Genomic DNA, 24,489 nt, shown 5'->3' with positions numbered 1-24,489 from the left:
TAATTACACAGTTGGATAACTTCACACTTATGAAATTGTATTTTGTCTGTACTTTGTGAGCCCTTCATATTTTTTCGGAACCATTGTGATACTATGAGAGCTTTGAATGATGTGTTTGGTACAGGATCGTGATTTTAAAGTACGTTTGAGGTAGATGACACTATTTAAATGAGCAGAGAATTTTCTTTAGGTTTTGAAATTATTGTAGGAAGCTACGACGATTTTGAGATTTGACTGAGGTGTTATGTTATTATTACAATGACGATGCATATTATGCTGTTGAGGTATGTTTATGATCAATAAGCTGATGCTATATGAGGAATTTGATTATGCCATGTATTTATTATGATGAAATATTGAAGAAGTGTCTACAAATATGTATATGTGTAATAAAATAAGGAATAATGAGCAGTGGTTACAGACTATGGTTTGTGAAACAGAATGTTGGAAACGGAGAATCGTACTTTAAGAGTTATGAAATGTGTGTATCTGCGTGAATGTATAACAATTCCGGCGAAAATTTTTTGGACACTGTTATATTTACAGGATTTTCTTTCCACACATTTGTAACGCAAATTCTCGACCGGTGAAATTTTTATATGAGACTGTACTGTAGTGGAAACTGCTGTCTTAAATATTTCGTTAAGTAAGGTAAGTGACCTTGACGTAATGCGTTTTGGGCGCCCAGCTGAGAGATAGTCGTCTGAAAAAAGAAAGCCATTAGGTGAAAAAAAAGAGTCCATTATCCTCGCAATTGACATTTCTTTGTAGAAAGCATCGCAAATATGACACGCTCAAACTTCAAAACACATGATTACACTGTGGAGCTCTTAATTTATGATATTTACCAAAAAGCCTAATGAAATGATGAGAAACATTTTACATCTATTGTCTTTCTAGTTGAGAGATTGCTCATTTTGTTTAATATCTAGTTTCTAGCTGCACTGCAACACTGGTTAAAATAAAATTTAATAGATGTACTAATATAGATATTTTATGCCTACAGATCCAGTAAATAATAATTTTATGATCTACTTCCAAAAAAACGAGGGAGCACAAAAGGACATGTCTGTTGACAGGAACTGCATACATAATTTTTGTCAATGACTGGGTAACTAGTTTCATAGAGTAAATCAAGGTTTTGAAATTATTGCAGGAAGCTACGACGATTTTGAGATTTGACTGGTGTGTTATGATGTTATTATTACGATGACGATGTGTATTATGCTGTTGAGGTATGTTTATGATCAATAAGCTGATGCTATATGAGGAATTTGATTATGCTACATATTTATTATGATGAAATATTGAAGAAGTGTCTACAAATGTGTATATGTGTAATAAAATAAGGAATAATGAGCAGTGGTTAGGGACTCCAGTTTGTGAAAAAGGATGTTGGAAACCGAGAATCGTACTTTAAGAGTTATGAAATGTGTGTATCTGCGTGAATGTATAACAATGCCGGCGAAAATTTTTTGGACAATGTTATATTTACAGGATTTTGTTTCTACACATTTGTAACGCACTCTGGTGTTAAGATGTGACATAGTTATTAGACATTTATTTTTACTGTAATATTTATTCTGCTTGAGCTTTGTCATGTTTAGGTATAAGTTATAGCATTTGCTGCTGTTGTTTGCCAGGTATAGTTCTACTGAATTTTACATTGTATTAAGACAGTTTTACTACTGATTTATTTTTCTTTTTGCTGTACATTGGCTCATATTAGTGATAATGTTGCATTTGCTTTGCTAATTTATATTTATTGCTGCTTGCTTTGCCAATTTGCATTTTTTGTCATTGATGTTTGTGTTAATTGTTTTGTGGGTTCAAAATGGCTCTGAGCACTATGGGACTTAACATCGCCATCAGTCCCCTAGAACATATAACTACTTAAACCTAAATAACCTAAGGATACCACACAACACCCTGTCATCACGAGGCAGAGGAAATCCCTGACCCCGCCGGGAATCGAACCCGGGAACCCGGGCGTGGGAAGCGAGAACGCTACCGCATGACCACGGGTTGCGGACAATTGTTTTGTGCTGCTGCATTGCCTCGTCCCTTAGTTTAGCATCTGAGCTCAGTAGATTTAAGTCAGCTTAAGAGGGGGTAGGCTATATAAGAGAACGAGTTGTGATGAATTGGAAGAAATGCATCGAGAAGCTATAAGAAAATGTTTTGGCCAAATATAAATTTTTAAAGAGGATATGAGCAAAACAGTAGGGTTTAGGGACAAGAGGTATAGATAGGACTTTTTGAGAATAATGATGAATGAAGGGAGAAGTTTTGTTTGGAAAATACTGCAGTAAAACAAACCCAGTCTTTTCTTTTTGTATTAACCCACTATGTGTTTGTGTACCTTTGTGTATTTGTGTTCTTCCTGTCTTTATGTGTTTATCTGATAAGAGATACATTGTAGAATTTTTCTAATAATGTGTTATTTACTTTGTAAAGATGATTAGACATTATTTATTCTGTTTTGTTTTAATGCTCATGTGTGAAGTTGATGTTTTGAAAGTTATTCAGACCTTTTATGTATTTACTTATGTCATAATTCCTGTAACACTGATTTATATGTTTATTTCTATTCTTTAGTAAAGCCCCTATTACTACAAATGTTATCTGTATTGTTACGTTCTTTAGTGATGTATTTTGTACCTTTGTAATTGTGTTCGAATGTTGTAAATTTATAATTGTATAGACACTAGTTCTTCAAATTAAGTTACATTTCACTGCACACAGTTCTGTTGGTCATATTATATGCACAATATGTGAAAAAAAGAGGACTGCTAGTGTTTGGACGTGTGTTAATAATTCAGCAAGGGACTGGTTAACTACATTGCTGGTCCTAAGGACGTTTCAAAAAAAAAAAATTTGTGAGTGCATAAGTTGTGATTCAAGGACTTGCTATATTGTCCGCAAGACTCTTCAGTGGTGATTGTGCACCTGAGCAGTCGCAACAGACGGCTGCTGGCCGTCTCTACAAGGACTGCAGTGGGTCTGCACCTCAGGTGGCCCACCACTACCGTAATCTCTACCAGGACCACAGTGGGTCTGCTCTGTGACGACCTACCTACCAATATTCTTCAAAACGTCGACTGACTCTGCGGTGGGTTTGCTCCATTGTGGCCCATTACCTGTCTGCATGTCAAGAGTCAGCACTGTCTTTCCGTTGGAAGGGCAACAAAACTGCGTGGAAATCCACTACTTCCGTGTGCATTTTCTTTTACTGCTCAGACTTTGAGGAAAAAAAACTGCAATTTTACTGTGATGGATGATCAGCACTGTCTTTATGGACTGTGAGAAAATTTTAGCTTTTGACCAACGTTGTATCAATAAGTGTGTGCATTTGATATCTTTGTTATTGTAATTATGAAAAACTTTTTCAAATCTGTATTGGCCATGGCCCAAAACTATTTGTAAAATTTTTTGTGGGGAGCATTGGGGCTATATAAGTAGGCTGTTTAGTTTTTTATATTGGTAACGCCACGTAGCGCTCTGTATCAAAATCACTGGCTGTGCTGTGGCTGGTTTGCATTGTTGGAATTTGCCATTGTAGTGTTGGGCAGTTGGCTGTTAACAGCGCGTAGCATTGCGCAGTTGGAGGTGAGTCGTCAGCAGTGGTGGATGTGGGGAGAGAGATGACGAAGTTTTGAGAGCGGATGATCTGGACGTGTGTCCATGAGAGACAGTAAATTTGTAAGACTGGATGTCATGAACTGATATACATATTATGACTTTTGAACACTATTAAGGTAAATACATTGTTTGTTCTCTATCAAAATCTTTCATTTCCTAACTATGCCTATAAGTAGTTAGTGACTTCCGCAGTTAGAATCTTCTATTTAGCTGGCAATAGTGGCGCTCGCTGTATTGTAGTAGTTCGAGTAACGAAGATTTTTGTGAGGTAAGTGATTCATGAAAGGTATAGGTTATTGTTAGTCAGGGCCATTCTTTTGTAGGGATTATTGAAAGTCAGATTGCGTTGCGCTAAAAATATTGTGTGTCAGTTTAAGCACAGTCATTTATAATTTTTCTAAGGGGATGTTTCATCAGTTGCCCCTGAGGAAGATGATGGTGGCAGTCGTCGAAAGCTTGAAGTTTCCCTAGAATTGACGCAGCAATAAATCTGAGAATATTTTAAAGAAAAAGTCCGTCGAGAGAAACATTGTTCTCATCTTTCCATGGTTTTTATATAGCATATGAAAAATAGGAGCACTAGTTTCTAGAGGAGGTAGTATTAGTCACAACTCGAAGATAATTATCGATAATGATATGTACCCGTAGCTATGTGGATAGTTTTGCTTACGACTTGTTATGTGTAGTATTTGGTGGTTCACAAGAGATGGCGCAGTAAATTACTACAGTACAAATCCTAGAGCAATCATGGAGGTGAGGCATTAAGAACACTGTATGGGCATTAATTATCGACGACTGATTCGTAGGGCCACCCATTTTACCAGACAGATTAACAACTGCTGTGTCTCATCGATTCCTGCGCGAGGAATCACCAGCGCTATTGGAGAAAGTTACCATTGCACAAATACAAAAACTGTTGTTTACGCAACGTGAGCTACAACCCCATTTTCTACCCTAGTTTCGACAGTACCAAACAGCGACATTTCTTGGTCGGTGGATTGGTCGAGTAGGTTGTGTACCATGGCTTGCACGTTCAGCGGACTCTGTGACACTGGATGCCATTGGTGTACGTCCAACCTATCGACAACGTGCAGACCCGACAGAAGCGAGTGACCAGGGCATTTTGATGCAGTCCGAATGAGGCAAGGTGTATTTAAACGAATGAATGATTCATTGCAAAGAAGGACTGAAGGTTGTTTTAGGATGTAGCGTAACCACATGAAGCACTGCATATAGTTTCTACTTCTACATGAAAGACGGCAATAAGAGGACAGATTGGCCCTGTATCCTAACCGGTATTGGTTCCTGGGCATATCATAATACGAACATTTCTTCTAGTTTGGACCAGTACTGCCTCCTTTAATAATAAGAGATACTTCTATTAAACGCCCCGTGTATATTAAATAACTGTCAAGCACGTGATGATACCTCTGACTGAAGAGCAGTTTCAGCCGCTCCCAGTCCACCCTCACTTTCAGGAAATGAAATAACAAACATGGTTTCGTATGAGGAGCGAGGTACCACGACAAGGTTGGTACCTAGTGACGGAACCACATTTACGCACAGTCGCTGGCAGACGCAGCGACAAATGAGAGACGTCGGGATGGACACGCCCTCAAGAGTTGCTATACGCCGCAGCTGCTGAAGACTTAGATCAGAGCGAAATGCCGCTCACGCCAGTCTGAAGTCAACCCCGAAGAAGACAGCATCATCTCACTACATAGTCAGCGACACGAGATTTGTGTTAAACAGAACAAAGTTTTTTTTTTTAGTCATAAGTCTTCTGACTGGTTTGATGCGGCCCACCAAGAATTGCTCTCCTGTGCCAATCTCTTCATTATAGAGTACCACTTTCAACCTACATCCTCAGTTACAATCTGGATGTATTCCAATCTCTGTCTTCCTCTACTGTTTTGGCCCTCTACAGCTCCCTCTACTACCATGGAAGTCATTTCCTGTTCTCTTAACAGATGTCCTATCATCATGTCCCTCCTCCTTGTCAATGTTTTCCACATATTCCTTTCCTCTCCGATTCTGCGTAGAGCCTCCTCATTCCTCACCTTAATCAGTCAACCTAATTTTCGACGTTTATCTGCAGCAGTACATCTCAAATGCTTCAGTTCCCTTCTGTTCCGGTTATCCCACAAATGTTTCACTTCCATACAATGGTATGCTCCAAACGCACATTCTCAGAAATTTCTTACGAAAATTAATGCCTGTGTTTGATACTAGTACACTCCTCTTGGCCAGGAATGCCCTTTCTCCCAGCGCCAGTCTCCTTTTCATGTCCTCGTTGTTCCGTCCGTCATTGATTATTTTATTGCCTACTTAGCATAATTCCTTAACTTCATTGACTTCGTAACTATCAGTCCTGGTGTTAAGTTTCTTGCTGTTTTTATTTCTGCTATTTCTCATTATTTTCGTCTTTCTTCGATTTGCTCTCAGCCCGTATTCTGTATTCATTAGACTGTTCATTCAATTCAGCAGATCATGGGATTCTTATTGATTTTCACTCAGGATAGTAATGTCATCAACGAATCGTGTGATTGATATCCTTTCTCCTTGAATTTTAATTCCACTCCCAAATCTTTCTCTTATTTCCATCAATTTTTCTTCGACATACGGATTGAAGAGTAGGGCCGAAAGACCACATTCCTTTCATATACCCTTTTAATCCGAGCACTTCGTTCTGGTCGTCCAGCCTTATTGCTACCACTTGGTTGTTGTATATTTTGAATATTATCCATCTCTTCCTGAAGCTTACCCCTATTTTTCTAAGAATTTCGAACACCTTACACCATTTTACATTGTCGAACGCCTTTTCCAGGTTGACAAATCCTATGAATGTCTCTTGAGTTTTCATTAGTCTTCCTTCCGTTATCAGAATTGCCTCTCTGGTGCCTTTACGTTTCCTAATGCCAAACTGACCGTCATCTAACACATCCTCCATTTTCGTTTCTGTTTTTCTGTATATTATTCTGCTCAGTAGCTTGGATGCATCAGCTGTTAAGCTGACTGAGAGATAATTCTCGCACTTGTCAGCTGTTGTATTCTTCGGAACTGTGTGGAAGATATTTTTCCGAAAGTCTGATGGTATGTCGCCAAACTCATACATTCTGCCTGCCAACGTGAATAGTCGTTTTGTTGCCATTTCCCCTTGTGATTTTAGAAATTCCGATGGAATATTATCTAATGCTGCTGCCTTGTTTGATCTTAAGTCCTCCAAAGCTTTCTAACACTCTGATTCTAATACTGGATCGGCTACATCTTCTAAATCGACTCTTGTTTCTTCTTTATCACTTCAGACATATCTTCCCCCTCATAGAGGCCTTGAGTGCGCCTATCCGCACTCACCTCTGCATTTAGCAGTGGAATTCCCGTTGCACTCTTAATGTTACCTCCCTTGCTTTTTAATTTAACCGAAGGTTGTTTTGACTTGAACAATGTAGCGAAGTTTATAATTAACTGTATTTTGAGAGAAGAAACTATTAGTCTGTACTGTTCAGTGACAGAACAAGTATACTCACACAGTCCTGTAAACGCGGATTTTTCTCAGAGTTAAGTATTTCATCTTGTAAAGTTAAAATAAAACGAGTACATTTTTCTTGGAAAAAAGCGATCTGGCAAAAAGTCCATTAAAAACAGACACAATCAGTCTCGACCACAAAATATTTCTTTTGCTGTTAAGCGGTTTCGGTCAGCAATGTTTTTGGCCATCCTCAGACCATCATACCCAGGCGGTAGGCGGCGGTAGTGAAAGCAGCAGGTGTCGTAACTTCACGAACGTCAACTGCTAAAACAATGTGATATAATAAACTGCTCAAAAGTGTTAGGGAAACACATGTATCAACATCCAGTATGTATAATCTACTTTCATAAAGGCGGTATCTGTGAAGCTATTGCATATTTTAAAATCTTAGCTTTCAATATATGCAACAACTAAAGTCATTTGCCATCTATCGGCTGTGTTATGCATCAGAATATCAGGTGACCACTCCGAAAAAGGTGAGTACTTGCGTCTCAGTGTTCTCTTGTGAGATACACAGATCACAGTTGTGATTTGTGGATGTTGTGTTCAACAATACACACGCAACGCGTTGTCTTAATGCAGTGCGGATTGGAAGGGCTGCCTGTTCGATCCAAGAAGACGGACTTCCTGTTGTGTAGCTGCAGATACTAATGTCTCTCCATATGTCATCCATAGGTTGTGGACCAGTAACAGGCCGGCCGGTGTGGCCGAGCGGTTCTAGGCGCTTCAGTCTAGAACCTGGCGACCGCTACGGTCGCAGGCTGGAATCCTGCCTCGGGCATGGATGTGTGTGATGTCCTTAGGTTAGTTAGGTTTAAGCAGTTCTAAGTTCTAGGGGACTGATGACCTCAGATGTTAAGTCTCATACTGCTCAGAGCCATTTGAACCATTTGACCAGTTACAGGGAGACAGGTCAGCATACAAAGCGAGTTGTACAAGATCGTCAATGCATTCAGCTCCTACGTGAAGACCGATATCTGAGCATCCCTATCACGTCGTATGACTACAGCCACAGCAAATCAGGCGATCTCAGAAGGACCATTGAAGCCGCTGTGTTCGATCAGGCTGTAAGGAACAGGTCACGAGAAAAAAACATTACGACTCAGACGCCCTGTTTGATTACCCAGCTTAACACGACAACATCTCGCAGCTGGTCTTCAGATTTGCCGTTCCTACGCGAACTGATAGCTTCGTCTCTGGCAAAGCCTGTTATTTACACCCCTGCCCTGATATCCTATGATGCAAGGTGATGGTCGTGTTCGTGTGGAGACGCAGTGGGGAGCGGTATATGTCAAATGTTGTCCAGGAGATCGATAGATTCGCCAAGGTTCTGTAATGGTGTGGGGGAGGCATCAGTGCTGACAGCCGTACGTGCCTTGCTGTTGTCAACGATCGCCTTACTGCTAGGCAGTAAATTGAACGGATCCTGTTGGACCATGTGATGTCTGCTGCATACGATGGTGATCTTGAATCCCTTCTCGTGCACGATAATGCGAGGGCCCATGTTCCGGGCGTCACCATGGATGTCTTGCGAAGCCTGGACATTGACGTAACGGAATGGCCTGGTATGAATTCTGACCGAAACCCCATCAAGCATGTGTTGGATATTACCAGACGCACTCCAAGAACTCTATGAAATCTCGAGGGCTCTCATGGACTAGTGGGAACGAATATCGCAGGTGCCCTCCATAGACTTATCTGAAGCACGTCATGTAGTTGTCAGGCGGTGATAAACGCCCACGGAGGACGTGCAAGATATTGCAGCTATCAGAGTTATCAATTGCACCTATGAGGACGGAATGTATGATTGTTTACACGTTGTTTTCGACACCTGCCAGACATTGCAACTATTGTTATGTAAATGAACGAGGATGTAATGATAAGTTGTGTACTTAATTTGCGAAAGATGAAAGTATAATTTGGTAACACGCCCAATCCTCAATTATTGCTCAGTGGAGTAAGGCAGATATGGAAAATCATGTTCCCCTAATTCTTTCAGCAGTATATTTTGTGTGCCTTTTAGTGTCCACTCGGCCTCCTCCAGAAGTAAATCTGAGAATCCACCGCAGTACCGAAGAGTCTTTTTTCGTCTGGCACAACAACAGTTTAGAAGGGTACAGCAGTCTCCAGTATAAAGCTCACCGGCAGGTGGTAGGCTCGTTGACAGCCGGTTGAAATTCGAATATCTTATGGAACGGATGTTACACTCCGAAATGTTTCTCTTGGCGCTCCTACCGAGCACTTCTAGCAGAGGTCAGGTCAGTATGCGATAAGGACCGCAAAAAGCGGATTGCTGCTGCTCTCCCCGGAGCGCCCCGCTGGTCACGGGTGGCGCGGGGAGTCCCTTAAGGAGCCCCCGGGGCCTCTTACAGCTCGCCGCCGCGGAATGCGGTCTGCGGGGCATCCGGCCTCTCGCATACTCGCAGAAATCCGTGATTTCTTAAAGGCCTCGGGAATATAAGGAGAAAAAAAAAAGTGGTCGAGAGCGGTTATAAGGCGAGGGAAAAGAGGCTGTTAAAGCGGGAACGAGGAGGAGACGGTGGACTCGCCTACGCGGAGGCAATCATCAATCATACTTATGGAGATTTATCGGTAAGATGCGGTGTGGGGTTTGAAAAGAAACTGCCCATTAGGCCGGTCGGTCAGAATAGAAAGGCCAGCTGCGGCCCACCTAGCTTGCCCCCACTCCCCTTCTTCCTCCCCTCCCCCTCCCCCCTCACCGAATGATAACAATGATATTTAGTGTCGGCTATCTGGGCGCCGCATGTAATTGAATGGCGTCGCGCCGCCGCCGCCATAATTCAGCGAAATGAAGTCGCAGGTGGCAGCGGCTGGTGGCTGGTGGCTGGCGTCGCCTTTCGGGACGCTGGTGAGGCGGCGGCGCTTCCTCCCCCAAATGAACTGTCCGGCCTCGCCTGATTTACTCACGGCCAGCCCTCTCCTCGTGTACAGCAGCCAGCCTCTCTTATCACTGTGCTTTCTTCTAAGCCCTGGCCACCACAACACTTTGCAGACCTCGGCCCACCTCTTCGTTTCACATCCACTCTTCTCCCCGTCTCTGAGTTTCTGAAACGCCCTTACTCTTCCCTCCCTCCTCCTACCCCTACCAGTTTAGTGGACTGTTCTCATTTCCTCAATTTCCCGGGCTACGGAAGAAAACATACAATTCACATAGAAACAATAATACCGCGGAAGAAATGCCGAGAGCGTTCTTGCAGAACAAACGGATATTCGCGAACATACTTTCCCACTGAGGAAATAATCGCTTGTAGATATGCTTGCAGTCTATACAACAGCCAGAAACTCGGTTAGGAGCAACTTTTTTCACACACATCTCCGCCAGCAAAGGGAATGAAGCTGTAGAACACCGTATAATACATATATGTTCACCGTCTGCAGAAAGCTGGCCAACAGCAATAGGTACCTCCATAATACACTGACGGGAAAAAAATCGCAACACCAAGAAGGAGCTGTGCGATATAAACGAAAGCTGACAGACGTGTTCGTACATCTGCTGAAAGATGACATCTATTAAAATTTCACGCCAGTCGCATAGGAGTAGAAGTGGTAGCGCCACTATGAGAATGTCAATAATGTTCGCTTTAAATACACATCGTAACGGCCGTGAGAGTTAGTTATCTTTGAGATTGAGCGTGGTGAGTTGATATTAAACAAAAAAAATTTTAAGGCGACAAAGACGCCGTTATCAACACCTCACTGAACGACTGCTTGTAATAGGACTACGAGAAGTTGGATGTCCTTTCTGCGAAAGTGCAGAAAGACTTGGCAGAAATGTAGCCACTGAACATGAAAGATTCCGGACTGGTAACCTATTCGGATCTCCGGTAGGGGACTCCTAAGAGAGACGTGACGATGAGGAAAATGTTGACTAACTAACTCAAGGATAATGTTCTACGAGTCGGAGTGTGGAATTTCAGATTCTTGAACATCCTAGGGAAGCTAGAAACTCTTAAAAGGAAAATGCAGAAGCTCGGTCTAGTAGGGGTCAAATGGTTCAAATGGCTCTGAGCACTATGGGACTTAACTGCTGAGGTCATCAGTCCCCTAGAACTTAGAACTACTTAAACCTAACTAACCTAAGCACATCACACACATTCATGCCCGAGGCAGGATTCGAACCTGCGACCGTAGCGGTCGCGCGGTTCCAGGCTGTAGCGCCTAGAACCACTCGGCCACTCAGGCCGGCTAGTGGGGGTCATTGAAGTGAAATGGTAAGGAGACAACGATTTCTGGTCAGCTGAATATAGGGTAATATCAACAGTAGCAGAAAACAGTATAACGGGAATAGGATTCGTAATGACTAGGAAGGTAGGGCAGAGAGTGTGTCACTGTGAACAGTTCAGTGATAGGGTTGTTCTTATCAGAAACGACAGCAAACCAACACCGAAAACGATAGTTTACGTATACATGGCGACGTCGCAAACTGAAAATGAAGAGATAGCGAATCTATACGAGGGAGATGAAAATCTAATAGTCATGGGCGACTGTAATACAGTTCTGATGGAAGGAGTAGAAGAAAGGGTAACGGGACGATATATGCCTGGTACTAGGAATAAGAGAGGGGAAACGCTAATTGAGTTCTGCAACAAATTTCATCTAGTTAGAGAGAATACTGTGTTCAAGAATGACTAGAGGAGGAAGTATACTCGGAAAAAGTCGGAGATATGGAATATTTTAGTTATATTACACCATGGTCCGTCAGAGATTTCGAAATTAGATATTGAAACAGAAGGCGTACCCAGGAGCAGATATAGACTCAGATCACAATTTAATAGTGATGAAGAGTAGGCAAAAGTTAAAGAGACTAGTCAGAAAGAATCAAGCTGTGGGATACGGAAATACTGCGGAATGAAGAGATACACTCGAAGTTCACGAAGGCTGTAGATACAGCAATAAGGAATAACTCAGTAGGAAGCACAGCTGAAGAGGAATGGACATCTCGAAAAAGGGCATTCGCCGAAATTGGAAAGAAAAACATAAGTACAATGAAGGTAACTGCGAAGAAACAATGAATAACAGAAGAAATACTTCAGTTGATCGATGAAAGAAGGAAGTACTAAAATGTTCAGTGAAACTCAGGAATACAGAAACACAAGTAAGTTAGGAATGCAATAAAGAGAAAATGCAGGGAAGCTGAGGTGAAATGGCTGCATGAGAAATGTGAAGAAATGGAAAAAGACCTGATTGTCGGAAGAACTGACTCAGCATTTAGAAAAGTCAAAACAACCTTCGGCGAGTTAAACGCAGAGGTGAGAGTTGATAGATGGAAAGAGCATACTGAAGAACTCTATAAGGGGGAAGACATGTCTGATGACGTGATAGAAGAAGAAACGGGGGTCGATATAAAAGAGAGAGAGGATCTGCAGAAAACTGGCCAACAGCAGTTGAGACCTGCATAATATTACACAGCATCCGCTAAAGGTAAAGGATAAGTGGCTTTTAGACAGACAAAACGTTCGTGCCGCCAGAGGACTGAAAACTGCACGGATAATTGCCAGAGAAATATTTCTCAGTAGCTAACTAGATATGCCTTTCTGTCGTACGGAGTGCTTCGATCCACCTGTAGGGCTCTCGTACTTTTGGTTTTTCCCGGCAAGTGGAAGCTTCTGTATTTATGTCCTCAAGTATCATTGATTCTTCATCTATTATCAATTCCCGTTAGAGCTTACACCCTGCGGTAGTGTGAATGATTTATTCCCAAATCAACTTCTAAATTAAAGTGTGCGTTAGGCTTTCTCTGCTACTGCCGCATTCCTGAGGAAAAGTGTACAGTGCTTGTAACACTAATACGTAGTGGCACATGTATATTCCTCTTATGCCATATAATTTATTCTATGAAATTTATATAATTAAAATTTGCAAAGTACTATCTAAATTGAATGAATACGAGGTTATTTTGCTAGGGGGGGGGGGGGGGGGGAACTGCCTGGAACGACTCCTGAGGGAATGTGGTCATAATGTGGGAAATGCGTTTCAAGGGAAGTACATCCACTTGAATGTGGGGATAAAATATCTTTATCACTGTGTGTACGAAGATTGAAAGCAAACATGGGAACACACCATCAAGTAGGAATGTTCTGTCTGTATTAGAGACAGTCAAATCAAAACAGAACACCCGCCACAAGCGGTTCGTTGAATGGTTCAGTTCCAAAGCAATCAATTCAAACGTTAAGACATTTTTATCTGCTGGGAGGCGAATCGTAGAACGCGGTCGATCGCCGAGGGACCCACAACTGCATCCTATCTTGCACGTCCTCGTCAGAGTGAAACAGACGTGTACGCATGTCTTTCTGCAGGTATCCAAACGTGTGGTAATTACACGGTGGAAGATCCGGACTCTAAGGAGGATGTTACAGTGTTTCCCAACGAAATCTCTGAAGGGTAGCTTTCGTGTGAATTGGCGTTATAGTGACCTTCTTCGACTGGTGGGGCCATCTACTCGTAGAGTTCCTCGAGTCTGGAACCAAAACCACTGCGGAGCGCTATGAAGACACTTTGCAGAAACGGCGACACCTCTTAAAGTCAAAAAGCCCAGGATTGCTGCCGGACGGAATTATCCGTTGCACAATAACGTCAGCCAGCACATTCTTAGTCGGATGAAGGCTATGCGTCATCTGTACTCCGTACAGCCCCAATCACTCACCGTCTGTTTTTCACATATTCGGCGACCAGAAGAAATTGAAAGGAGTCTACTTGGGTACACCTGTATGTAGCACCCGGATATTGGAATGATATTAATGTAAACTAAAATGAAACTCTTATATTGTAAACGATGAATGTCTCTGATGGGCTCTATAAAACGGATCACTGTCTTCGCACGACCGCAGAGACAAAGATACTGCTTCTGGTCTGAGATGGGAGTAAGAGAGCGCTTGGGGCAATGCAGAGAGTGTGTATCAATCTGTGAGTGAAAGAGGATGCAGTAGAAATTTTTTGTGGTGTGCTCTGTAAAGCCACCGAGTGTTAGATTATAATGTGGGAATTTTCTCATACCAATATTTTATGTTACACCGCAGGCAAAATAGGTGCTGAGTGATTTTGTAATTTGAAATGATGAAATGCAAATTTGTGACAAGAAAGGATTACTGGATTGATTTTACAAAAAAAGTTTTACGAGTACATGCATTATTGGAAAAATAAATATGGAAGCAGAAGTCTTCTCAAAGTTAAGGTGAAGTTAATTTTTATCACTTTCATTTTGCCAGAGCGTTACTGTAAATGAGTTGGCTAATAACTGGTAACAGTGAGTTCTATGTTTAGGAACCTCAGAATGTGCGTAAAAAGATTTGATTTATGAGCTAGTTAGATATTTCCCTTTTGTAATGTTTCTAAGATTTGTTAACACAGATATACGTAATTTGATGATTTGTCTTTATGCTTTTCAGTGATGTTAGATAATACTTGATGTACAAATCTCACTGTTAGTGACAAAGTCAGCAAACAAAGGTTTTTCGTTTAGTAAAACGTATGTAATTTTTTGAGTAATGTAATTTCAATAGTCAGATGTTTTGAAAAGCCAAACTTCAGTTGAATACAACTTCACTAATGAAAAAGTAGGTGTTAGTAATTCACCAAAATCATACCGCCTCCCTACCCAGGTCATATGTATTTTTAAAGACATTCAGTTTTTTAAAACGTTTTCATTTATCAGCCAAAAGAATTTCATGTGTGTTTCAAAGTATTACTGCCAGCTTTTCACACCGATAATTCTGTAGCTAGTATATTTTATTCTTTCGCATGAGAGAGCAGAATATAACGCGATCCGCCGTTGCTGCTTTAGAGGTAAGCCAATTTTATTTCTTTGTTATGTGTACAGGGACTAATGTTATCAGTTTTGATCGGGGCCAGAGGATGCAGTACCTAAGGGGCTCAATGGATTTTGCAGTTACTGTATTTCTTTATTGGTATTGGGAGTTGCATTGCCCAATCACTTCGTATAAAGTTTTGCTCAAAATAACACAGAGTAAGCACAACACTTGCAGTTACAACACGCTACACTATAGCTCCAGTTTTGAATGCATTCCGAGTTCAGGCATTCATTTAAGCATATTAATCAATATGAGGAACGTTACAAAATATACGCATGGACGTTGCTTTTAGTTGGACGAGGAAGTGCAGGAGAGGTTACAGTTTTAGATCCCTCATTGGTCTATCGCGTTCTACGAAACAGGGACTGATCGTATCACCTCCCAATGGGATAACTATCAATGCGTGTGGTCATTATTTTTTGACGGAATCATTCCTTGGTCCCGTGGTGGCGGATGTTCGGTTTCCATTTTGCTTCCCCTCGTTGTATATTAGCTTCACAGACAAAAGAGGAAAGTAATCATATTATATAAGGAATAAACGAAATATTCAACAGCGGAATTAAAGTTGAAGGGAAACGATATCAATGGTAAGACTCGCTGAAGACATTGCTACCCTCAGTGAAAGCGAAGAAGAATTACAGCACCTGGTGAATGAAATGAACAATCTACTGAGTACAGAATACGGATAGAGAGTAAATCGAAGAAAGACGAAAGTAATGATAATTAACAGAAATGAGAAGAGTGAGGATCTTAACAATAGGTTTGCTAAGCAAGAAGTAGATGTAGTTAAGCAATTCTGCTACCCAGGCAGCAGGATAGACAGAGCAAGGAAGGCGTAAGAAACAGACTATCACTGGCAAAAAGGGCATTCCTGGGAAAAAGATGTCTATTAGTATGAAACATAGGTGTTAATTTGTGGAAGAAATTTCTGAGAATGTACGCTTGGAGCACAGCATTGTATGGTGGTGAGACAAGGACTGCGGGAAAACCAGAAAAGAACAGAATCAAAGCATTTGAAATACGATGCTACAGAAGAATGTTGAAAAGTAGGTGGACTGATAAGGTAAGGAACGGGGATGTTTTCTGGACAGTAATGTATGGAAAACACTGACAACAAGAGGAGCAGGATGGTAAGACATCTGGTAAGACATCACGGAATAACTTCCGTGGTTTTCGGGAGAGCTGTTGAGGGTAAATACTGCAGAGGAAAACAGAGACTGGAATAATCCAGTAAATAATTGAGGAAGCAGGGTGCAAGTGCTACTCTGAGCTGAAGATGCTGGCGTAGAAACGAAGTTCGTGGCTGGCCGCATAGAAGACTGATGACCTGACGTTTCAGGTCGGGTAGGCAGGGTCACTGACGGAAGTGCAGACATGTCTCGCCTGTGAGGCGAAATGGAATGATAATCGGTCTCTGGAGGTAATCGCCAATAATCGTCACCGATACAACCATACTGAATCGGTGCTGATGGTTCGGTGCCAACACACCATGCGGCCTCTCCGTGACCCGCGCGTGGCTATTCCGAAGTTTGACGATAACACCGACTTTCAAGGTAGCCTCAGTTGTGAGTATAATCAGTGACAGAGATCCCCGAATCGCGATGGCCTGTGGGACAAACCAGCGACAAGTAAATGATACGGATAATCGTAGTTGTCGTGGAGGTTTCAGACAGTCTTCTGGTTTACCCCATGTTGGCGGGATATCAGTCTGGAGTTCAAACGGGATCATTGTCAAATATATTTCATCTCCACATCCAAATGGATGTACCTGCCTTGGAATGCATTTCCGACTTTATATCAGGATGACTTCTTTTGCTCGTTATCCTCTCAGGAATCATTTCCTGCAGTTTGTCCTCATTTAACAGCATCACCCTGTGTATTACTAAACTTCCAAAGCAGTCACAATACTCTCCCTAGATGTAGGTTGGCTATCTATCGGCTTCCGGGAAAAACAAAAAATGTAATATTCGATGTTTCGCACTTAATTATTGACCAAATTTTAAGATTTAAAAGCTGTCATAATCCACTTATGAAAAGCCATAATCTTATGTCAAAGGATTAATACGGTAATGCAAGTACTGAAGTTAGAAACTTTGTAGATGTCTTGAGCAGTGAGACTCACTTTGCGCAAATTACCCAGATAATATTTACTCAGCATTTACCAATGAGAGAATTCAGTTACTTCCAATAAACTTTAAACGTAATTTAAAACCTTTTCGATTCTTTCTTCTAGCTACCGCCTTCACAAAACAATGAAAGGAGTGAAGTTTATCGCTTACAATATTTTCGCCCTTCATGCAGTAAAATTTACTACCAATTCTATTCTCGACACATTTCGTAGACAGGCTCCCCGTACATCACTGAATGTACCTGAAAAATTATAACAATGTACAACTCATAATTCAGGACCTAGGACGTCATAAAGATTTTGTTTACTTTTTCGTTACTCCATGGACCTGTAAGATGTTTAAAGCGAAACATTTAATGCATTACCTCTTACTTTACGAAGCTGTATTGGAAGCTGTTTCATTCAGGCGGTTCCGATTCTTTACAGAACCGGGTGGGGAAGGAGGGAGTGAGTATATGTATATGAGGTACTTTGTATTAAGAAAAGAAAGTGACTGAAACCTGCATAGGATCCATGGGTAGCAAAGCTTTTGAAACGACGGGTACTATAAAGCAGGGCTTCAATCCCTATGTGGTAGGGAGACGTAAGAGCACGAAAGGAAAATATGATAGGCATCAGAGTGAGTGCGTACCAGCTGGACAGAAGCCATTAAGTAATTAACATCCGCTCGGAAAGAGGCTTACTTGGCGAAAGCAGAATTACAGGAAAGCCTTGGAAGGACCTTATTCTTGTGTCAAAGGCATAAGAGATGGACACACTGGGCTCCACAGTGCGGTGTAAGAGATTGTACTGGGACGAAGAACTGAAAATCCCTTCTAAAAAGAGCTGTGGCTGAGCCGGGGGGAAGGGTGCGTGTAGCACGTAAGTGACGATACACCACTCAGGGCCTAATCGCTCGTCTCATCAAGTTCCTTCTCCATGTCCTAAATATTGATCCTTACTGTCATATCACCAATTACATCATAAAGGACCGTGATGTAAGAAGCTGTCAAATTAAATTTTGTTCAACACAAGTAAGAAATTTTAAAAAAAGTTTATGGAAACTATCTGACTGTAATTATCTTTCTTTTTCAGTTTCATGCTTTGAAATTAGAAAGACATTTTCAGCTCCTAGCAGATTCTTACAGTTGTGGGTATTTTATAAAATACTTGCTGATTACCTCGCTTTGTTTGGGTATATATTTATTCAACTCATCTATTACTCCATCTCCTCCTTCCCTCTCTGTCCATTTGTTCTTTCTCCGTCTGTCCATCTCCTCCTCATCCATTCTTTGTCCATTTCGTACTGCCCCTCTCTCAATCCATCTCATCCTCCCCCTCGGCCGGAGTGGCCGAGCGGTTCTAGGCGCTACGGTCGCGGGTTCGCATCCTGCCACTGGCACGGATGTGTGTGATGTCCTTAGGTTAGTTAGGTTTAAGTAGTTCTAAGGTCTAGGGGACTGATGACCTCAGCAGTTAAGCCCCATAGTGCTTAGAGCCATTTGAACCATTTCTCCCCTTTCTCACTACCCGTGGGATAGCCTTTTGCTGGCATTTTGAAGACAATTGTTGAAGGTAGGTCGGTAAAAGTGAATGTTAAAAATAAACCCGGCCTAACAATTACTCATTCGGGGCTCGTTGTATTTGTGTCCAATGAAATAGCTATTCGTGGCGATGCAGGTGATAAGACAGGATACTTACGTAAGTGTCACCTGTCACGAGTTGTATCTAGACGTATCAGGAATCTCAAATCACTACAACTGCACACGTCCCACACCATTACAGACCCTCCACCAACTTCAATAATCCCCTACTGACATGCAGGGTCCATGGACTCATGAGGTTATCTCTATACCTGTAGACGTCCATCCGTTCGATACAATTTGAAACGAGATTCGTCCAACGAGGCAACACGTTTCAAGTCATCAACAGTCCAACTTCGGTGTTGACTGGCCCAGGCGAGGCGTAAAGCGTTGTGATGTGCAGTAATCAAGGGTACACGAGTGGGCTTTCGGCTCCGAAAGTCTATATCGATGATGTTTCGTTGAATGGTTCGCACACTGACACCTGTTTGTGGCCCAGCTTTGAAATCTGCAGCAATTTGCGGAGGGGGTGCACTTCTGTCACTTTGAAAGATTCTCTTTAGTCGTCGTTGGTCCTGTTCATGCAGTATCTTTTTCCGGCCGCAACGATATCGCAGATTTGATGTTTTACCGGATTCCTGATGTTCACGCTACATTCGTGAAATGGTAGGAAGGGAAAATCCTCACTTCATCACTACCTCGGAGATGCTATGCCCTACTGCTCGTGCGCCGACTGTAACACCACGTTCAAACTCACTTAAAATCTTGATAACCTGCCACTGTAGCAGCAGTGACTGATTTAAAACTGCGCCAGACACTTGCTGTCTTATATAGGCGTTACCAAACGTAGCTCCATATCTACCTGTTTCCATGTCCCTGTTCTTGAATATGCAAGCCTATACCAATTTCTTTGACGCTTCAGTGTATTTATTCACTGTATAATACAGAGTATATCATTATGAGTGTCACAAGCATTTTTATTTCGTGAGTATCACATCCGACAGATGAGCTCCCCCTAGTAGCAGACATTCGTGCTGCTTGATAAGGCCGTTATGTATGGCTCGGCCTAACATTTCAGTGGGAATCATGGATCTCTCCTCTCGCCTTCTTGCTTTAAGCTCTTCGGTGGTAGTAGGTCGAGTACGGTAAACCGCGCTCTTAGGGTGGCCACATGAGAAAAAGTCACACACACTCACGTCAGTCGATCTTGGGGGCCATGCAGTGCCGCGAAATGACGCGGTTACCAAACAGTCGTCGCACAACTCCCATCGATATCTGTACCCCATATACCATTGCTCCTTCATGTAGAAACCAACAATTGACAGACCAATAGGGCACCTTATGCGCAACAAAACTTTCCATCATGGCAACATACCGACCAGACGTTGCAGAGGTTGCGTACCCATCATCACTCGAAACAATTAGGAACTTATAACACCACTCGATGATATTGCGCACAATAAAGCATCCTTGCTTCCGTGCAATAGTTGTTCGTGTAGCTGACGTAGATTTTGCTGAGATCAATAGCGAAAATTGTGTCTGTTGGCAAAGCTACTGAGGTGGAAGTGAGCTGCCTCCGACATCCACACGTTGTAAATGAAAGTTTCGTCGTCGAGCACTTTTGCCAACATGTGTTGAGCATATTGTCTACGCATCAGTAGATCGTTAGTTTGCAGTCGCTGAACGATCTGCAGCTAGTAGGGATGGAACTTTAAATCCACCTCTAGGATCGGTTGAACACGCGAAAAATGCAACTGTAGAGACTCTGTGTGACGCCCGTCCTTGTGACACATGCACGCTGTACACCGTTCCATCGCTGCATGTTTACTGTTAACTGAATGGCAAGGCGGTGCGACCAGAATTCCGTATATCATTCGGCTCCAACTACATTGCAGCGTTGCCACAACACGTTCCAAAATTTCCCATTCTTTTGAGTCACCCTGTATATGCTGACGACACCTGGGTGTCTCTGGTGAGGACAAACCTCCTTATACTGTACATTAAGCTTCATGCTTCTTTCTGAATCAATCAAGATGTCATGTCTGCGTTTTTAAGTTCGTAATTGGTGAACTGAAAAAGATATATCGGCATTTTACAAAGTGCTCTTCCATTCATGCGAACACGTTTTCGTAACTTTACGTCAGGCTGAAACCATGTGCTATAAAGAAACTCTGCTTTTCGCGACATTGCTATTTAGTATATAAGGTACTTCAGTGTCGATTTTTTGTACCTGGATACCCGGTTAGCCAATTGGAAATAGTGCAGCTATGGTCGTTCATAGCGACTAACGGTCTTGAAGGTCGCAAAGCCTAATGTTATGACTAAAGCCTGTGCACACGGATCGTGCATTCGAACGTAGAGTTTTGAGCGTGCCGATTTTCTGACGTCCTACCGAGTAGAAAGCGCGTTGGTGGTCTTCAGGGCAATATTTAGCATTACATGTAGATTAAAGATGGAGGGGGGGCGGGGGAGAAAGGGAAGGAAAACATTACCCGTAATTAACGGCTATGCGTGAAAATATGTGCCGGCCAGTTGCGTTAAGCAATGTACCATGCTTGACACAGCTTTATCATAACTGATGTTGGCGTGCCTCACGGCCGATCCACTCTCCCACTGAGCTCCAGCTGCCCGTGTCGCCGATGATTCCGCGTTAAGGTCCCGTTGCGGTACTCCCTTCCCTTTCCTTTCTCCCTCGTCCTCCTGTGGACTCCGCGTGGAGTGCGTTCTAACGAACATGTCCGCTCGGTGGGAATTTGGATCCGCCCTGAGGCGTGCCAAGATAGTCCGCTCAATTACGATAACATTGTGGCCCAGATAGCGCAGTAGTTAACCCATCTGCCTAGAAAGCGTAAGATATCGGCTTCGGATCCCAGGCTGGCACACATTTTCACTCGTCATCGCTGATTCCGCGTAACGACCCAGTGCAGATGACATCAGTAATCCTTTTTCTTTCTCCTCCTCCACCTTCAATTTACATATAATGTATCACAGCTGCGGATTCCGCGTGGTGTCTGTTCTGTCGAACATGTCTAACAGAACAGGCACTATGCAGTCATACAATATCTAGCATGACAGATATTCCGAACGTGCGTGAGGGCAGTCCAGTGAGATGCGGGAGCGCAACCTACCTCTGATCTCTCTTCAGTACAGAGTCGCGAGACGCCATTTTGGCTCTCAATTGAAGACCATTTGTGTACATTCCGTTTTTAAGCACTAGAAAATTGCGGATTGCTCAGAAACCCGAAGTTAATAGCACGACTTCTTGTAATAAAAGGACGGGAAACATCATATTGGTGGTTAAAGAATTATTGTAACTTGCGTGTTATCAAAGAAAGCCGTTTCAAGGCAACGAAACATTTAGATCACATGAAAAAATATTGAGATTCCATCTCATAATTAAATGTTCGTTAATAACATATGTATGATTAAAGATTACAGAAGGTAACAATTCGCAAGTACTGTGTTACGCAACGTGCGTCAGGCGTAGTGTAATGAATAGACGTGCGGATAAGTACCTACTGGACATTGAAATTGCTACACCACCAATATGACGTGCTAAAGACGCGAAACTTAACCGACAGGAAGAAGATGCTGTGACATGCAAATGATTAGCTTTTCGGAGCATTCACACAAGGTCGTCGCCGGTGGCGACACCTACAACGTGCTGACTTCAGGAAAGTTTCTAACAGATTTCTCATACAAAAACAGCAGTTGACCGGCGTTGTCTGGTGAAACGTTGTTGTGATGCCTCGTGTAAGCAGGAGATATGCATACCATCACTTTTACGACTTTGATAAAGGTTGGATTGAAGCCTATCGCGATTGCGGTTTATCGCATCGCGACATTGCTGTTCGCATTGGTCGAGATCCAATGACTGTTAGCAGAATATGAAATCGGTGGTTTCAGGAGGGTAATACGGAACGCCGTGCTGGATGCCAACGGCCTCGTATCACTAGCACTCGAGATGACAGGCATCTTGTCCGCATGGCTGTGACGCATCGTACAGCCACGTCTCGATCCCTGAGTCAACAGAGGGAACGTTTGCAAGACAACGAAGACCTGTACGAACAGTTCGACAACGTTTGCAGCAGCATGGACTATCAGCTCTGAGACCATGGCTGCAGTTACCCTTGACGCTGCATCACAGACAGGAGCGCCTACGATGGTGTACTCAAGGACGAACCTGGGTGCACGAATGGCAAAAAGTCATTTCTTTCGGATGAATCCGGGTTCTGTTTACAGCATCATGATGGTCGCATCCGTGTTTGGCGACATCGCGGTGAACGCACATTGCAAGCGTGTATTCGTCGTCGCCATACTGGCGTATCACCCGGCGTGATGATATGAGGTGCCATTGGTTACACGTCTCGGTCATCTCTTGTTCACACTGACGGCACTTTGAACAGTGGACGTTACCTTTCAGATGTGTTACGACCCGTGGCTCTACCCTTTATTCGATCCCTGCGAAACCCTACATTTAAGCAGGATAATGTACGACCGCATGTTGCAGGTCCTGTACGGGCCTTTCTTAATAGAGAAAATGTTCGACTGCTGCCCTGGCCAGCATATTCTCCAGATCCCTCACCAATTTAAAACGTCTGGTCAATGTCACAATACGCCAGTCACTACTCTCGATGAACTGTGGTATCGTGTCGAAGCTGCATGGGCAGCTGTACCTGTACACGCCATCCAAGCTCTGTTTGACTCAATGCCCAGGCGTATCAAGGCAGTTATTACGGCCAGAGGTGGTTGCTCTGGGTACTGATTTCTCACGATCTATGCACCCAAATTGCGTGAATGTGTTATCACATGTCAGTTCTAGTATAATATATTTGTCCAATGAATACCCGTTTATCATCTGCATTTCTTCTTGGTGTAGAATTTTAATGGCCAGCAGTGTAGTATAATGCATGAAATTTTGTTGGTTCGCGTCCCATTGAGTCCTATGTTTTTAGTAACTTTAGTGTTTTCTAATATAATGTGATACTTCCTATTCTATTTAATAGTTGATTATCCTATAACATCGGATATTATGTAAATACGAGTGTGCTCTTTCAAAGGAGTTTGTGCGATTGTCGTTACCCACAAGATAGCTTGCGCTACTTGTAATACGATATTTTGCACTTTTTTGTTTAAAATTTTGTACTTCACACATTGCATAAATTCGCTACTAAATAGGAACAGTGATCAAGTAACAATGACGTTAGGGTTTCGTTAAAAAATAAAAATGATGAAATGATATTTAAGGTAAACCTTGGTAACTTCGTGGCATTGATTTTATTTCGTGATACTTTGTTGATTTCTCTTCACGGATTAATGAAACACGCTAGAAGTGCAGTCGCTGACCCACAAATAGCAGCACATGTCCCCTACCTGCAGCGGCATTTTACGCCGCGATACCGGCGGCCTCGGCAGCACAGTGAGTTGTTTTCTTCCGTTGGGGGTAGTTGTCTTTCGTTTTCGCGCTGCAGAATCCCACGTGTTTTCAAAGTGCTGATTACTCTTCATATTAAAAAGATATCGTTTTTTTGATTTTGCACGGTTGTTTATGTGATATAAATAAATTTTTCTGATTAAGGTTTGTGTTTTTGCGTTCGTTAGCTTAGACGTAATAGCCGTAGCTGCGCTAGTAAAAATCTTAGCATTTTAACTGCCATCTTGCGCCACCCTAGACAGTCTTCGCAAATACTGGCTAATAAACGTATTTAAAAGGCGATATTTAATTGTTTGTAGTGGCATGCCAGTGATATAGATAGAGCACTTCATTTTAAACCAGATAATATATTAAATTTACATATC

The 24,489-nt window shown here is 42.4% G+C and overlaps 1 non-coding gene across 1 annotated transcript; it reads right to left on the bottom strand.

Annotated features, from left to right (window-relative positions):
* Window positions 1-11,290: 11,290 nt before the first annotated feature.
* Window positions 11,291-11,374, bottom strand: Trnas-gga. The gene is given in 2 exon segments: window positions 11,291-11,325; window positions 11,335-11,374. It is a non-coding gene; the product is annotated as a tRNA-Ser (tRNA).
* Between the last annotated feature and the right edge of the window lie 13,115 nt (window positions 11,375-24,489).

Source organism: Schistocerca americana, chromosome 4 (genome assembly GCF_021461395.2).
Source record: "Schistocerca americana isolate TAMUIC-IGC-003095 chromosome 4, iqSchAmer2.1, whole genome shotgun sequence".
Classification (NCBI taxonomy): Eukaryota; Metazoa; Arthropoda; class Insecta; order Orthoptera; family Acrididae; genus Schistocerca; species Schistocerca americana.
The sequence above is the reverse complement of the archived record's forward strand: the minus strand, read 5'-3'. Positions and strand labels throughout refer to the sequence as shown.